Consider the following 17,744-nt stretch of genomic DNA (forward strand, 5'->3'; position numbering starts at 1 on the left):
TGGATTTAAAGGATGCGTATCTACATATTCCTATCCACAAGGAACATCATCGGTTCCTAAGGTTCGCATTCCTGGACAAGCATTACCAGTTCGTGGCACTTCCGTTCGGATTAGCCACTGCTCCAAGGATTTTCACAAAGGTACTAGGGTCCCTTCTAGCGGTGCTAAGACCAAGGGGCATTGCAGTAGTACCTTACTTGGACGACATTCTGATTCAAGCGTCGTCCCTTCCTCTAGCAAAGGCTCACACGGACATTGTCCTGGCCTTTCTCAGATCTCACGGATGGAAAGTGAACGTAGAAAAGAGTTCTCTATCTCCGTCAACGAGGGTTCCCTTCTTGGGAACAATAATAGACTCCTTAGAAATGAGGATTTTTCTGACAGAGGCCAGAAAAACAAAACTTCTAAACTCTTGTCAAATACTTCATTCCGTTCCTCTTCCTTCCATAGCGCAGTGCATGGAAGTAATAGGTTTGATGGTAGCGGCAATGGACATAGTTCCTTTTGCGCGCATTCATCTAAGACCATTACAACTGTGCATGCTCAGTCAGTGGAATGGGGACTATACAGACTTGTCTCCGACGATACAAGTAAATCAGAGGACCAGAGATTCACTCCGTTGGTGGCTGTCCCTGGACAACCTGTCACAGGGGATGAGCTTCCGCAGACCAGAGTGGGTCATTGTCACGACCGACGCCAGTCTGATGGGCTGGGGCGCGGTCTGGGGACCCCTGAAAGCTCAGGGTCTTTGGTCTCGGGAAGAATCCCTTCTACCGATAAATATTCTGGAACTGAGAGCGATACTCAATGCTCTCAAGGCTTGGCCTCAACTAGCAAAGGCCAAGTTCATACGGTTTCAATCAGACAACATGACGACTGTTGCGTACATCAACCATCAGGGGGGAACAAGGAGTTCCCTGGCGATGGAAGAAGTGACCAAAATCATTCAATGGGCGGAGACTCACTCCTGCCACTTGTCTGCAATCCACATCCCAGGAGTGGAAAATTGGGAAGCGGATTTTCTGAGTCGTCAGACATTACATCCGGGGGAGTGGGAACTCCATCCGGAAATCTTTGCCCAAATTACTCAACTGTGGGGCATTCCAGACATGGATCTGATGGCCTCTCGTCAGAACTTCAAGGTTCCTTGCTACGGGTCCAGATCCAGGGATCCCAAGGCGACTCTAGTAGATGCACTAGTAGCACCTTGGACCTTCAAACTAGCTTATGTATTCCCGCCGTTTCCTCTCATCCCCAGGCTGGTAGCCAGGATCAATCAGGAGAGGGCATCGGTGATCTTGATAGCTCCTGCGTGGCCACGCAGGACTTGGTATGCAGACCTGGTGAATATGTCATCAGCTCCACCATGGAAGCTACCTTTGAGACGAGACCTTCTTGTTCAAGGTCCGTTCGAACATCCGAATCTGGTCTCACTCCAACTGACTGCTTGGAGATTGAACGCTTGATCTTATTAAAGCGAGGGTTCTCAGATTCTGTTATTGATACTCTTGTTCAGGCCAGAAAGCCTGTAACTAGAAAAATTTACCACAAAATATGGAAAAAATATATTTGTTGGTGTGAATCTAAAGGATTCCCTTGGGACAAGGTAAAAATTCCTAAGATTCTATCCTTTCTTCAAGAAGGAATGGAGAAAGGATTATCTGCAAGTTCCTTGAAGGGACAGATTTCTGCCTTGTCTGTGTTACTTCACAAAAAGCTGGCAGCTGTGCCAGATGTTCAAGCCTTTGTTCAGGCTCTGGTTAGAATCAAGCCTGTTTACAAACCTTTGACTCCTCCTTGGAGTCTCAATTTAGTTCTTTCAGTTCTTCAGGGGGTTCCGTTTGAACCCTTACATTCCGTTGATATTAAGTTATTATCTTGGAAAGTTTTGTTTTTGGTTGCAATTTCTTCTGCTAGAAGAGTTTCGGAATTATCTGCTCTGCAGTGTTCTCCTCCTTATCTGGTGTTCCATGCAGATAAGGTGGTTTTACGTACTAAACCTGGTTTTCTTCCGAAAGTTGTTTCTAACAAAAACATTAACCAGGAGATAGTCGTGCCTTCTTTGTGTCCGAATCCAGTTTCAAAGAAGGAACGTTTGTTGCACAATTTGGATGTTGTTCGCGCTCTAAAATTCTATTTAGATGCTACAAAGGATTTTAGACAAACATCTTCCTTGTTTGTTGTTTATTCTGGTAAAAGGAGAGGTCAAAAAGCAACTTCTACCTCTCTCTCTTTTTGGATTAAAAGCATCATCAGATTGGCTTATGAGACTGCCGGACGGCAGCCTCCTGAAAGAATCACAGCTCATTCCACTAGGGCTGTGGCTTCCACATGGGCCTTCAAGAACGAGGCTTCTGTTGATCAGATATGTAAGGCAGCGACTTGGTCTTCACTGCACACTTTTACCAAATTTTACAAGTTTGATACTTTTGCTTCTTCTGAGGCTATTTTTGGGAGAAAGGTTTTGCAAGCCGTGGTGCCTTCCATTTAGGTGACCTGATTTGCTCCCTCCCTTCATCCGTGTCCTAAAGCTTTGGTATTGGTTCCCACAAGTAAGGATGACGCCGTGGACCGGACACACCTATGTTGGAGAAAACAGAATTTATGTTTACCTGATAAATTGCTTTCTCCACCGGTGTGTCCGGTCCACGGCCCGCCCTGGTTTTTTAATCAGGTCTGATAATTTATTTTCTTTAACTACAGTCACCACGGTATCATATGGTTTCTCCTATGCAAATATTCCTCCTTTACGTCGGTCGAATGACTGGGGAAGGCGGAGCCTAGGAGGGATCATGTGACCAGCTTTGCTGGGCTCTTTGCCATTTCCTGTTGGGGAAGAGAATATCCCACAAGTAAGGATGACGCCGTGGACCGGACACACCGTTGGAGAAAGCAATTTATCAGGTAAACATAAATTCTGTTATTTCTTTACATAGTTGAATGTGCTGACAACAAAATCACACAAAAATTAAAAAATGGAAATCAAATGTTTCAACCCATGGAGTTCTGGATTCGGAGTCACACTCAAAATTAAAGTGGAAAAAACATAATTTATGCTTACCTGATAAATGTATTTCTCTTGTAGTGTATCCAGTCCACGGATCATCCATTACTTATGGGATATATTCTCCTTCCCAACAGGAAGCTGCAAGAGTCCACCCACAGCAAAGCTGCTATATAGCTCCTCCCCTAACTGCCATTACCAGTCATTCGACCGAAAACATGCAGAGAAAGGAAAACCATAGGGTGCTGTGGTGACTGTAGTTTAATGGAAAAATTACCTGCCTTAAAGTGACAGGGCGGGCCGTGGACTGGATACACTACAAGAGAAATAAATTTATCAGGTAAGCATAAATTATGTTTTCTCTTGTTAAGTGTATCCAGTCCACGGATCATCCATTACTTATGGGATACCAATACCAAAGCTAAAGTACACGGATGATGGGAGGGACAAGGCAGGTACTTAAACGGAAGTTACCACTGCCTGTAAAAAACCCTTTCTCCCAAAAATAGCCTCCGAAGAAGCAAGGTATCAAATTTGTTAAATTTGAAAAAGTATGAAACGCAGACCAAGACTCCGTCTTGTAATCTGTTCAACAGAAGCCACATTTAAAAAAGGCCCAAGTGAAAACCACAGCTCTAGTAGAATGAGCTGTAATCCCTTCAGGAGGCTGCTGTCCAGCAGTCTCATAAGCTAAATGAATTATGCTTTTTAACCAAAAAGACAGAGAGGTTGCTGAAGTCCTTTGACCTCTCCTCTGTCCAGAATAGACAACAAACAAGGTGAATGTTTGATGAAAATCTGTAGTAGCTTGTAAGTAAAACTTTAAAACACGAACCACGTCCAAATTGTGTAATAGACGTTTCTTCTTTGAAGAAGGATTAGGATACAAGAATGGAACAACAATCTCTTGAGTGATATTCTTGTTAGATACCACCTTAGGTAAAAACCCAGGTTGGTACACAGGACTACCTTATCCGTACGGAGAACCAGATAAGGAGAATCACATTGCAACGCAGATAACTCGGAGACTCTATGAGCCGAGGAAATAGCTACCAAAAAGGAACTTTCCAAGATAGAAGTTTGATATCTATGGAATGAAAAGGTTCAAATGGAACTCCTTGAAGAACCTTAAGAACCAGCTTTAAGCTCCATGGCGGAGCAACATTTTTAACCACAGGCTTGGTTCTAACCAAAGCCTGACCAAATGCCTGAACGTCTAGAATACCTGCCAGACACTTGTGCAAAAGAATAGACAGAGTAGAAATCTGTCCTTTTAAAGAACTAGCTGACAACCCTTTTCTCAAAATCATCTTGGAGAAAAGATAATATCCTGGGAATCCAGACTTTACTCCATGAGTAACCCTTGGATTCATAACAATAAGATATTTACACCATATCTTATGTTAAATTTTCCTAGAGACAGGCTTTTATGCCTGTATTAAGGTATCAATTACTGACTCGGAGAAGCCATGCTTTGATCATCAAGCGTTCTGTCTCCAGGCAGTCCATCTCAGATTTGTTATATTTAGATGGTTGAAAAGACCCTGAGGTAGAGGGTCCTGTCTCAGAAGCAGAGACCGTGGTGGAAAGGATGACATGTCCACCAGATCTGCATACCAGGTCCTGCGTGGCCACACAGGCGCTGTCAAAAGCACCAAAGCACTCTCCTGCTTGATCTTGTGCAAACCCCTCCTGAGGGAATTCCCACTCCCCCGGATGAAAAGTCTGACGACTTAGAAAATCTGCCTCCCAGTTCTCAACACCTGGGATAGGGATAGCTTTTAGACAAGAGTGAGTCTCTGTCCAGTGAATTATTTTAAGACTTCTAACATTGCTAGGGAACTTCTGTTCCCCCTTGATGGTTGATGTAAGCCACAGTCGTGATATTGACCGACTGAAATATGATGTACCTCAGAGTTGCTAACTGAGGCCAAGTCTGAAAAGCATGGAATATCGCTCCCAGTTCCAGAATATTCATTAGAAGGAGGGTCTCCTCCTGAGTCCACTATCCCTGAGCCTTCAGGGAGTTCCAGACTGTATCCCAACCTAAAAGGCTGGCATCTGTTGTAACAATTGTCCCATCTGACCTGCGGAAGGTCATACCCTTGGACAGATGGACCCGAGACAGTCACCAGAGAAGAGAATCTCTGGTTTCTTGGTCCGGATTTAACAGGAGAACAAATCTGTGTAATCCCTGTTCCTCTGGCTGAGCATGCATAGTTGCAGTGGTCTGAAATGTAGGCGTGCAAACGGTACTATGTCCCTTGCCGCTACCATTAAGCTGATTACATTCATGTACTGAGCCACCAAAGGGCGCGGATGGAATGAAGAACACGGCAGAAATTTAGAAACTTTGACAACCTGGACTCCGTCAGGTAAATTTTAATTTCTACAAAATCTATCAGAATCCCTAGGAGGGAAACCCTTGATATTGGGGATAGAGAACTCTTTCCTTGTTCACTTTCCACCCATGCGATCTCAGAAATGCCAGTACTACGTCCGTATGAGACTTGGCAACTTGGATGTTTGACGCCTGTATCAGGATGTCGTCTAAATAAGGGGCCACTTCTATGCCCCGCGGCCTAAGGACCGCCAAAGTGACCCCAGAACCTCCATAAAGATTCTAGGGGCTGTAGTTAACCCAAAGGAAAGAGCTACAAACTGGTAATGCCTGTCTAGAAAGGCAAACCTGAAAAACCGATGGTGATCTTTATGCATCGTAATGTGAGGATAAGCATCCTTCAAATCCATTGTAGTCCTCTATTGACTCTCCTGGATCATAGTTAAGATGGTACGAATAGTTTCCATCTTAAATGATAGAATTCTAAAGAATTTGTTTAAGATCTTTTAGATCCAAAATAGGTCTGAAGGTTTCCTTTCCTTGGGAACCACAAACCGATTTGAGGAAAACTGTGTCCCTGTTCCTCTATTGGAACTGAATGGGTCACGTACACAATGCAAGAATGTCTCTTTCTTTATCTGGTTTGCAGATAAATGTGAAAGGCAAAAACTCCCCTTTTTTGGCGGGGAAAGCTTTGAAATCCAGAAGATATCTCTGGGGTATAATTTCCAATGCCCAGGGATCCTGGGCATCTCTTGCCCACGCCTGGGCGAAGAATGAAGTCTGCCCCCTATAGGATCCGTTACCAGATAGGGGTCCATTCCTCATGCTGTTTTAGAGGCAGCAGCAGGCTCCTTGACCTGCTTATCTTTGTTCCAGGTCCGGTTGTCTCCAGACCGCCTTGGACTGAGCAAAAGTTCCCTCTTATTTTGCCTTAGAGGAAGTTGATGCAACACCTGCCTTGAATTTTCGAAAGGCACGAAAATTAGGCCTTTTTTTGTCCCTTGATTTGGACCTGTCCTGAGGAAGGGCATGATCTTTTCCTCCAGTGATATAAGTAATAATCTCCTTCAAACTAGGCCTGAATAGGGTCTGCCCCTTGAAGGGAAGTTAAGTAGCTTATTTATTAAAGTCACGACAGCTGACCATGATATAAGCCATAGCGCTCTGCGCGCCAGTATAGTAAAAAACAGAATTCTTAGCCGTTAGTCTAGTCAAAGGAACAAAGGCATCAGAAAACAAAGGAATTGGCTAGCTTAAGTGCTCTAAGCTTGTCAAATATATTCATCCAATGGAGCCTGTAAAGCCTCATCAAGAGACTCAAACCAGAACGCCGCAGCAGCAGTGACAGGAGCAATGCGTGCAAGGGGCTGCAGGATAAAACCTTGTTGAATAAACATTTTTTATCCATTGGATCTAAAAAAGCACAACAGTCCTCGCCAGAGGTAGTGGTACGCTTAGCTAGAGTAGAAACTCTTCTCTCCACCTTAGGAACTGTCTGCCATAAGTCCCGTGTGGTGGCAACTATTAGAAAACATTCTTCTAAAAAATAGGAGGGGAAGAGAACGGCACACCTGGTCTATCCCATTCCTTATGAAAAATTTTAGTAAACCTCTTTAGGTATTGGAAAAACATAAGTACACACCGGCACTGCATATTATTTATCCAGTCTACACAATTTCTCTGGCACTGCGATTGTACACATTCATTCAGAGCAGCTAAAGCCTCCCTGAGCAACAAGTGGAGGTTCTCAAGCATAAATTTTAAATGTAGAAATATCAGAATCAGGTTAAATCATCTTCCCTGAGTCACAAATATCACCCACAGACTAAGCATATTGTGAGGTAGTATCAGACATGGTTTTTAAAGCGTCTGTATGCTCTGTATCTACCCCCAGAGCTGTTTTGCTTTCCTTTAATTTCAGGTAGTCTGACTAATACTGCTGCCAGTGTATTATACACAACCTTTGCCATGTCTTGTAAAATAAACGCTATGGGCGCCATTGATATACTTGGCGCCATTTGAGCGTGAGTCCCTGGAGCGGGAGTCAAAGGGTCTGACACGTGGGGAGAGTTAGTCGGCATAACTTCCCCCTCGACAGAATCCTCTGGTAAAATAAACGCTATGGGTGCCCTTGATGTACTTGGCGCCATTTGAGCGTGAGTCCCTAAAGCGGGAGTCAAAGGGTCTGACACGTGGGGAGAGTTAGTCGGCATAACTTCCCCCTCGACAGAATCCTCTGGTGATAATGTTTTTAAATACAAAAAATGATCTTTATTGTTTAACATGAAATCAGTACATCTGGTACACATTCTAAAATGGGGTTCCACCATGGCTTTAAACATAATAAACACAGAGCCTCCTCTATGTTAGACATGTTAGAACTAATAAAGAGACTAGTAAGCTTGGAAAACACTTTAAATCAAGTTAACAAGCAAATATAACAAACGTTACTGTGCCTTTAAGAGAAACAAATTTTGTCAAAATTTGAAAAACAGTGAAAAAAGGCAGTAAATCAAACGAAATTTTTACAGTACATGTAATAAGTTAACAGAGCATTGCACCCACTTGCAAATGGATGATTAACCCCTTAATGCAAAAAACAGATTAAAAAAAAAAAAAAAAAAAAAAAAAAAAACGACATTTTTTTAAACAGACACAACAAAACTGCCACAGCTGAGCTGTGGATTACCTTCCCTATAACTGTTTCTATGCAAAATTTAAGCCAGCCATGTGGAAAAATTAGGCCCCAATAAGTTTTATCACCAAACATATGTTAAAAAACGATTAAACATGCCAGCAAACGTTTTAAAACACATTCTTATAAGAGTATGTATGTCTATTAATAAGCCTGATCCAGTCGCTATCACTGCATTTAAGGCTTTACTTACATTACTTCGGTATCAGCAGTATTTTCTTAGTCAATTCCATTCCTTAGAAAAATATATTACTGCACATACCTTAGCATATATCTCTATCAATCAGCCTGGTACCAGTCGCTTACACTGCATTTAAAGGCTGTACTTACATTACTTCGGTGTCAGCAGTATTTTCTTAGTCAATTCCATTCCTTAGAAAAATATTTTACTGCACATACCTTATTTGCAGGAAAACCTGCACGCCATTCCCCCTCTGAAGTACCTTACTCCTCAGAATGTGTGAGAACAGCAACTGGATCTTAGTTACGTCTGCTAAGATCATAGAAAAAACGCAGGCAGATTCTTCTTCCAAATACTGCCTGAGATAAACAGCACACTCCGGTGCCATTTAAAAATAACAAACTTTTGATTGAAGAAATAAACTAAGTATAAAAAACCACAGACTCTCACGACCTCCTATCTATGTTGAGACTTGCAAGAGAATGACTGGGAATGGCAGTTAGGGGAGGAGCTATATAGCAGCTTTGCTGTGGGTGGACTCTTGCAGCTTCCTGTTGGGAAGGAGAATATATCCCATAAGTAATGGATGATCCGTGGACTGGATACACTTAACAAGAGAAACACACTACAGGCTGATCCAGCTTTGATGTAATGTCCTTAAAACAAGTCAAAATGAGGCTCAGTAGTAACTGTGTGTGGCCTCCACGTGCCTGTATGACCTCCCTACAATGCCTGTGCATGCTCCTGATGAGGTGGCGGATGGTCTCCTGAGGGATCTCCTCACAGACCTGGACTAAAGCATCTGCCAACTCCTAGACAGTCTGTGGTGCAACGTGACGTTGGTGGATGGAGCGAGACAGGATATCCCAGATGTGCTCAATTGGATTCAGGTCTGGGGAACGGGCAGGCCAGTCCATAGCATCAATGCCTTCATCTTGCAGGAACTGCTGACACACTCCAGCCACATGAGGTCTAGCATTGTCTTGCATTAGGAGGAACCCAGGGCCAACCGCACCAGCATATGGTCTCACAAGGAGTCTGAGGATCTCATCTCAGTACCTAATGGCAATCAGGCTACCTCTGGCGAGCACATGGAGGGCTGTGTGGCCCCCCAAAGAAATGCTACCCCACACCATTACTGACCCACTGCCAAACCGGTCATGCTGGAGGATGTTGCAGGCAGCAGAACGTTCTCCACAGCGTCTCCAGACTCTGTCACGTCTGTCACATGTGCTCAGTGTGAACCTGCTTTCATCTGTGAAGAGCACAGGGCACCAGTGGCAAATTTATCAATCTTGGTGTTATCTGGCAAATGCCAAACATCCTGCACGATGTTGGGCTGTAAACACAACCCCAACCTGTGGATGTCGGGCCCTCATACCCCCCTCATGGAGTCTGTTTCTGACGGTTTGAGCAGACACATGCACATTTGTGGCCTGCTGGAGGTCATTTTGCAGGGCTCTGGCAGTGCTCCTCCTGTTCCTCCTTGCACAAAGGCGGAGGTAGCAGTCCTGCTGTTGGGTTGTTGGCCTCCTTCACGTCTCCTGATGTACTGGCCTGTCTCCTGGTAGCGCCTGCATGCTCTGGACACTACCCTGACAGACACAGCAAACCTTCTTGCCACAGCTCGCATTGATGTGCAATCCTGGATGAGCTGCACTACCTGAGCCACTTGTGTGGTTTGTAGACTCCGTCTCATGCTACCACTAGAGTGAAAGCACCGCCAGCATTCAAAAGTGACCAAAACATCAGCCAGAAAGCATAGGAACTGAGAAGTGCTCTGTGGTCACCACCTGCAGAACCACTCCTTTATTGTGGGTGTCTTGCTAATTGCCTATAATTTCCACCTGTTGTCTATCCCATTTGCACAACAGCATGTGAAATTGATTGTCACTCACCGCTAGATTTAGAGTTCTGCGGCCAAAGGGGTGCGTTAGCTACGCGTGCTTTTTTGCCCCCGCACCTTTTAAATACCGCTGGTATTTAGAGTTCACACAAGGGCTGCGTTCGGCTCCAAAAAGGGAGTGTATAGCATATTTACCGCCACTGCAACTCTCAATACCAGCGGTGCTTACGGACGCGGCCAGCTTCAAAAACGTGCTTGTGCACGATTCCCCCATAGGAAACAATGGGGCCGTTTGAGCTGAAAAAAAGTCTAACACCTGCAAAAAAGCAGTGTTCAGCTCCTAACGCAGCCCCATTGTTTCCTATGGGGAAACACTTCCTATGTCTGCACCTAACACCCTAACATGTACCCCGAGTCTAAACACCCCTAACCTTACACTTATTAACCCCTAATCTGCCGCCCCCGCTATCGCTGACCCCTGCATATTATTTTTAACCCCTAATCTGCCGCTCCGCACACCGCTGCAACCTACGTTATCCCTATGTACCCCTAATCTGCTGCCCCTAACACCGCCGACCCCTATATTATATTTATTAACCCCTAATCTGCCCCCCCCCAATGTTGCCGCTACCTACCTACAATTATTAACCCCTAATCTGCCGACCGGACCTTGCTGCTACTCTAATAAATGTATTAACCCCTAAAGCTAAGTCTAACCCTAACACTAACACCCCACTAAGTTAAATATAATTTAAATCTAACAAAATAAAATAATTCTTATTAAATAAATTAATCCTATTTAAAGCTAAATACTTCCCTGTAAAATAAACCCTAATATAGCTACAATATAAATAATAATTATATTGTAGCTATTTTAGGATTAATATTTATTTTACAGGCAACTTTGTATTTATTTTAACCAGGTACAATAGCTATTAAATAGTTAATAACTATTTAATAGCTACCTAGTTAAAATAATTACAAAATTACCTGTAAAATAAATCCTAACCTAAGTTACAATTAAACCTAACACTACACTATCAATAAATTAATTAATTAAATAAAATACCTACAATTATCTACAATTAAACCTAACACTACACTATCAATAAATAAATTAAATACACATAAATACACTAACTAAAGTACAAAAAATAAAAAAAGAACTAAGTTACAAAAAATAAAAAAATATTTACAAACATAAAAATATTACAACAATTTTAAGCTAATTACACCTACTCTAAGCCCCCTAATAAAATAATAAAGCCCCCCAAAATAAAAAAATGCCCTACCCTATTCTAAAATAAAAATAGAAAAGCTCTTTTACCTTACCAGCCCTTAAAAGGGCCTTTTGCGGGGCATGCCCCAAAGAATTCTGCTCTTTTGCATGTAAAAAAAAAAAAACATACAATATCCCCCCCAACATTACAACCCACCACCCACATACCCCTAATCTAACCCAAACCCCCCTTAAATAAACCTAACACTAAGCCCCTGAAGATCTTCCTACCTTGTCTTCACCCCGCCGGGTATCACCGATCCGTCCAGAGGAGGCTCCGAAGTCTTCATCCAAGCCCAAGCGGGGGCTGAAGAGATCCATCATCGGGCTGAAGAGGTCCATCATCGGGCTGAAGAGATCCATCATCGGGCTGAAGTCTTGATCCAAGCGGCGGCTGAAGAGGTCCATCATCGGGCTGAAGTCTTGATCCAAGCGGCGGCTGAAGAGGTCCATCATCGGGCTGAAGTCTTCTATCAAGCGGCATCTTCAATCTTCTTTCTTCCGGATCCATCTTCATCCCGCCGACGCGGAACATCCATCCTGGCCGACGACTTCCCGAAGAATGGCGGTTCCTTTAAATGACGTCATCCAAGATGGCGTCCCTCGAATTCTGATTAGCTGATAGGATTCTATCAGACAATCGGAATTAAGGTAGGAAAATTCTGATTGGCTGATGGAATCAGCCAATCAGATTCAAGTTCAATCCGATTGGCTGATCCAATCAGCCAATCAGATTGAGCTCGCATTCTATTGGCTGATCGGAACAGCCAATAGAATGCGAGCTCAATCTGATTGGCTGATTCCATATTTTTATAATGTTTGTAAATATTTTTTTATTTTTTGTAACTTAGTTCTTTTTTTATTTTTTGTACTTTAGTTAGTGTATTTATTTGTATTTAATTTATTTATTGATGGGGGCGTGGCCTGGCTGCAACACGAAAGGATGCAAGATTGGAGCTCTCAAGACTACGCTAGATAAACCTAACTATTCTCACCGAATTCAGACTAAATACTTGGTACACTATTATCTATCTGACATCTCCAAAGCCTCCTGAACCAGAAAACACCAAATGTATGCAGCACCTATACCATTATCACTCTAATTTGGCATATTGAGGCCTTAGGTGGCGGCCATATTCAAAGCCCTTGATACTAACACCCGGTATACCGGGTTAAATATTTAATTGTCAGCTGTTAACCTATGTGTACGCACAATGGAGGAAGCCTCTAGGGAGATACTCGCTCTCTTGCAAGTCTTTGACCTACAGATGGAGAACTGTTTCTCCGACCTACGTGCCACTCTAAAATTTGCAGCACATGGAGAAGGAGGACGTAACTTGAAGAGCCTAGAGCTGGAAAGCATATCGCTAGAGCAACCCCTGACATGCTCACAACAGCTATCCTGCCGAGACATTAGCCCTCACGGTCCCAACACTGATCAGGGGGGTGACTTGCAAGAGTTTGATAACTACTGCCTTGTAGATCTTCTGGATAGAAGCCATGAGAAGGCGCCACAAATTAAAAGATACATCCCAGCACAGTCGCTGACGCAATGGACTGAGACACTTTGGATATCTTCTGAGGCAAAACCCGGCTTCTATAAGGATGTAGGACCACCTTACTTACTCCTGATCCTGGATCGCAGTGAGGCTGACGACTCCTGCGGTAGGGATTGGGAACTCTCAGATTTGAATTTCTTCACTAAGGGGCTAGTGGCACTACAGTGGAAAGATTGGACGATGGGTTCACAGCTGTTCAATTGGCACATTCTTCTGCGAGTATTGCAGACTCCGGGAGAAGGTCTTTTCTGTATGGGGACTTTGAGCTCTGCTTTGCTGTACACGCAGCCTTGCCGTTTTGGAATTGGATAGACTTACCTTATCAGCCCAAGGTCTGCTAAAAGGTCTCATCTTAGAAGCCTCAGAGACTAAAAGATCTACCATTTTATCCCCAGTTTATAGAACTCTTGCATCAGATAACAACATGGACTCCACACAATAAAGCTAAGTCTGGGATGTTACACGTTTATCCGCTCTAATATTGTATCCCCCAACTCCCTTACCTATGCAAGTTTTAATACCATGTTATTCCTTAGGGCAGTTACTTTATTGCTTTGCTCATGTTGTAACTTACGGACTGAACAACCCTGTATACCTTGCTCATGGACTCATTCAACTGGTAAAATTCACTGCTAATGTCCTGGATATGCTTGTAGCTCTGGTTCTAATATGTGTGCGCATAGTTAATATTTTTTTCATATCTACTAGGTTCAGTAGCCTGGTTGCTGATCTGTTGTAGGCTAGAGAAGACCTCTCCATGCTTCAGAGCAATTTTCCCAACACACAAATGATCCAGAGTCTCAGCTCATGTATAGGAACATAATTGGCATATATTTATATTTACTACACAATCAGAAGCTTAACAGCTCACAGTTGATGAGATCCTCCCATGCATTGATTGGGATTGATTTCTGCTCTACCAATGTTCACTTGTCTCTCACTTTAATTCTTGAGTAAGTCTATGTACCCTATCCCAGTTCATATTAGCATACAACCATCATACGCCTCTAATGGATCTGTGTGTATACTGGGATATTTACAGAATATATATGATAGGCATGGTTCTAGCACTGTTACTAGGCTCATTTTTAGTAATACATAGCTTAGGATCTTATACAAATGAGTGTTTACACAATCCTTAGTTCTAATTACATAATTCTAGTTTGTGACATGCTCATCAGTGGTCCTACCACTTGGAAGTAATCTATATATACCGTAAGCCCCATAAGAATCCCCGGTACCCCTTAAGACAGGTCCCTAAAGTGTAAAACATATCCCTTATTGCTTGGACCACCGTCTTTTTCATAAACAGCAACCTGCTCCACCCCTACCTACTTATAGACTTAATCTACTAATCTATGTACACCGCTATAAAATCGAATCCCTGACTTTGTATTTGAGTTTATTTATACCCTTCCCTACCCCTGTGAAAACCCCTATATCTACTTACCTCCAGTTTACTATATATTTATTTCTAGACCTAAGAGTAGTATTTATACTCACAGACAGCTATATACACCTGAAAAATGAGACTACATATAAGTATGCTCACCAAAACTACAGTTCTGATCTTACATGGTATGTCTCAGTCCCAAAGTGCTCAGTCCTTCTCTATAGGTAAACTATTAATCTTATAGGCCAAACATTGTTAGGCAATCTCCTGATAGTCACATTCAACCTGTTAAATTGACCAATATGGGTCCAGAGATCTCTGTAACTCTGTTCTTGGGTTCATAAAGAAGTTGCAGGGTGTTAATATTTCAGCTTATGGGGAAAAAATAAAAAATAAAATAAATAATGATAATAATTAATAACCTAATACTAATCTTGCCAAATTCACTAAATACTTCTTTGTCCTTTTTTGTTCCTTACACACGCTTAATCGGTTACGGGCCCCACACGGAAGAGACTTTAGCTTACTAATGATCCCCATGTTGTTAATAATATCCCAATATCATTAAACCTTCAGGCCACGCCCCCCCCTTTATCCCTCCTTTTAATGTTAAAGCAGCTTTTGTCTGCTGAGTCCCCCCAATTTTTCATTTTTCATATACTACTACATAATACATGCTAACCCTATTAAAAAAGAGGTTTCCTTATATCAAGTCCGTCTACTTATTCATTGGTTGAGATCTGAGCCAATTAATAGATGTATGTTTAGACTTCCCACGATGGAAAGTGTTTCAGTACATTTTACTACTCAGTTATGCAATGTTATACTCATCATAGAGGAACTACCATAGACACGCTGTATGTATCTCTAGTAATTATTTGTGTTTTCCATCATTATCTCATTGGTTTGCAAACATGCTGTTTAACTAACCATTTACCATATCAACCTTAATACTTTATGTATATTTCATGATACTGTACTTGGACAATACTCATATAATGTTGTTTGTTTCTTCCCAAAAACCTCAATAAAAAAAAAAAAAAAAATTATTTATTGATAGTGTAGTGTTAGGTTTAATTGTAGATAATTGTAGGTATTTTATTTAATTAATTTATTGATAGTGTAGTGTTAGGTTTAATTGTAACTTAGGTTAGGATTTATTTTACAGGTAATTTTGTAATTATTTTAACTAGGTAACTATTAAATAGTTATTAACTATTTAATAGCTATTGTACCTGGTTAAAATAAATACAAAGTTGCCTGTAAAATAAATATAAATCCTAAAATAGCTACAATATAATTATTATTTATATTGTAGCTATATTAGGGTTTATTTTACAGGTAAGTATTTAGCTTTAAATAGGATTAATTTATTTAATAAGAGTTAATTTATTTCGTTAGATTTAAATTATATTTAACTTAGGGGGGTGTTAGTGTTAGGGTTAGACTTAGCTTTAGGGGTTAATAAATTTATTAGAGTAGCGGTGAGGTTCGGTCAGCAGATTAGGGGTTAATACTTGAAGTTAGGTGTCGGTGATGTTAGGGAGGGCAGATTAGGGGTTAATACTATTTATTATAGGGTTATTGAGGCGGGAGTGAGGCGGATTAGGGGTTAATACATTTATTATAGTAGCGGTGAGGTCCGGTCGGCAGATTAGGGGTTAATAATTGTAGGTAGGTAGCGGCGGCGTTGGGGGCGGCAGATTAGGGGTTAATAAATATTATGTAGGGGTCGGCGGTGTTAGGGGCAGCAGATTAGGGGTACATAGGGATAACGTAGGTTGCAGCGGTGTGCGGTCAGCAGATTAGGGGTTCAAAAATTTATTAGAGTGGCGGCGATGTGGGGGGGCCTCGGTTTAGGGGTACATAGGTAGTTTATGGGTGTTAGTGTACTTTAGAGAACAGTAGTTAAGAGCTTTATGAACCGGCATTAGCCCAGAAAGCTCTTAACTCCTGGCTTTTTGCTGCGGCTGGAGTCTTGTCGTTAGATTTCTAATGCTCACTTCAGCCAAGACTCTAAATACCAGCATTAGAAAGATCCCATTGAAAAGATAGGATACGCAAATGGCGTAAGGGGATCTGCGGTATGGAAAAGTCGCGGCTGCAAAGTGAGCGTTAGACCCTTTCCTGACTGACTCTAAATACCAGCGGGCGGCCAAAACCAGCGTTAGGAGCCCCTAACGCTGGTTTTGATGGCTAACGCCGAACTCTAAATCTAGGCGTCAGTGTTGCTTCCTAAGTGGACAGTTTGATTTTACAGAAGTGTGATTGACTTGGAGTTACATTGTGTTGTTTAAGTGTTCCATTTATTTTTTTGAGCAGTGTATATATAACATATATATCTATGTTATCCCATTATAAACACAACAAGCTAACATAAATACATTTTAATGTATATGCAATACTTAAACCATCCTATAATATAAAAGGCCAAGTGTGTTTGTCCGAAGCTGTCATGCGCAGTAGATACAGCACGAGGACAAACACACCTGGCCTTAGAGTCCCTACCTGATCTGCGGTGCGGGCAGAAGTGGGCATGACCGGGCGTGAAGGGGTGTGGGTGGGCGTGAAGTGGCCGGTGCGTTTACGCATGTGAGATAGAGGGGAGAGAGATAGAGAGGGGGAGAGATAGAAAGAGGGGGAGAGAACAAAAGAGATGGGAAAGAGCTAAGGAAAGGGTAAGAGAGGGGAAAGAGCAAGAGAGGGGGAGAGAGCAAAATAGAGGAGGAGAGAGAAAATAAGAGGGGGAAAGAGAGAGGGGGAGAGGGGGGAGAGAGAAAGGGGTGAGAGATAGAGGGGGGAGAGAGGGGGGAGAGGGGGGAGATAGAAAGAGGGGGGAGAGAGAGGGGGGGAGAGAGAGGGGGGAGAGAGGGGGGGGGAGAGAGGGGGGAGAGAGAGAGAGAGAGAGAGAGAGAGGGGAGAGAGAGCAAAAGAGAGGGGAGAGAGAGCAAAAGAGAGGGGGAGAGGGGGAGAGAGAGAGGAATAGAGAGAGAGCAAAAGAGAGGGGAGAGAGAGGGAACAAAAGAGTGGGGGGAGAGAGAGCACAAAAGAGAGGGGGGAGAGAGGGAACAAAAGAGTGGGGGGAGAGAGAGCACAAAAGAGAGGGGGGAGAGAGCGCAAAAGAGAGGGGGGAGAGAGAGCGCAAAAGAGAGGGGTGGAGAGAATGCGCAAAAGAGAGGGGGGAGAGAGAGAGTGCAAAAGAGAGGGGGAGAGAGAGAGCGCAAAAGAGAGGAGGAAGAGAGAGAGCGCAAAAGAGAGGGGGAGGGAGAGCTCAAAAGAGAGGGGGGGAGAGCGCAAAAGAGAGGGGGGAGAGAGAGAGCAAAAGAGAGGGGGAGGGGGAGAGTGCAAGGGGTGGGACCGCTGTACTGCAAAAAATGGCCTGTGTGAACGGGCTTTAGGACTAGTTATGCAATATAAATACTTAACTGTTTAAATATTTAATA

The sequence above is a fragment of the Bombina bombina genome, chromosome 6 (assembly GCF_027579735.1).
Source record: "Bombina bombina isolate aBomBom1 chromosome 6, aBomBom1.pri, whole genome shotgun sequence".
In the NCBI taxonomy this organism is placed as follows: Eukaryota; Metazoa; Chordata; class Amphibia; order Anura; family Bombinatoridae; genus Bombina; species Bombina bombina.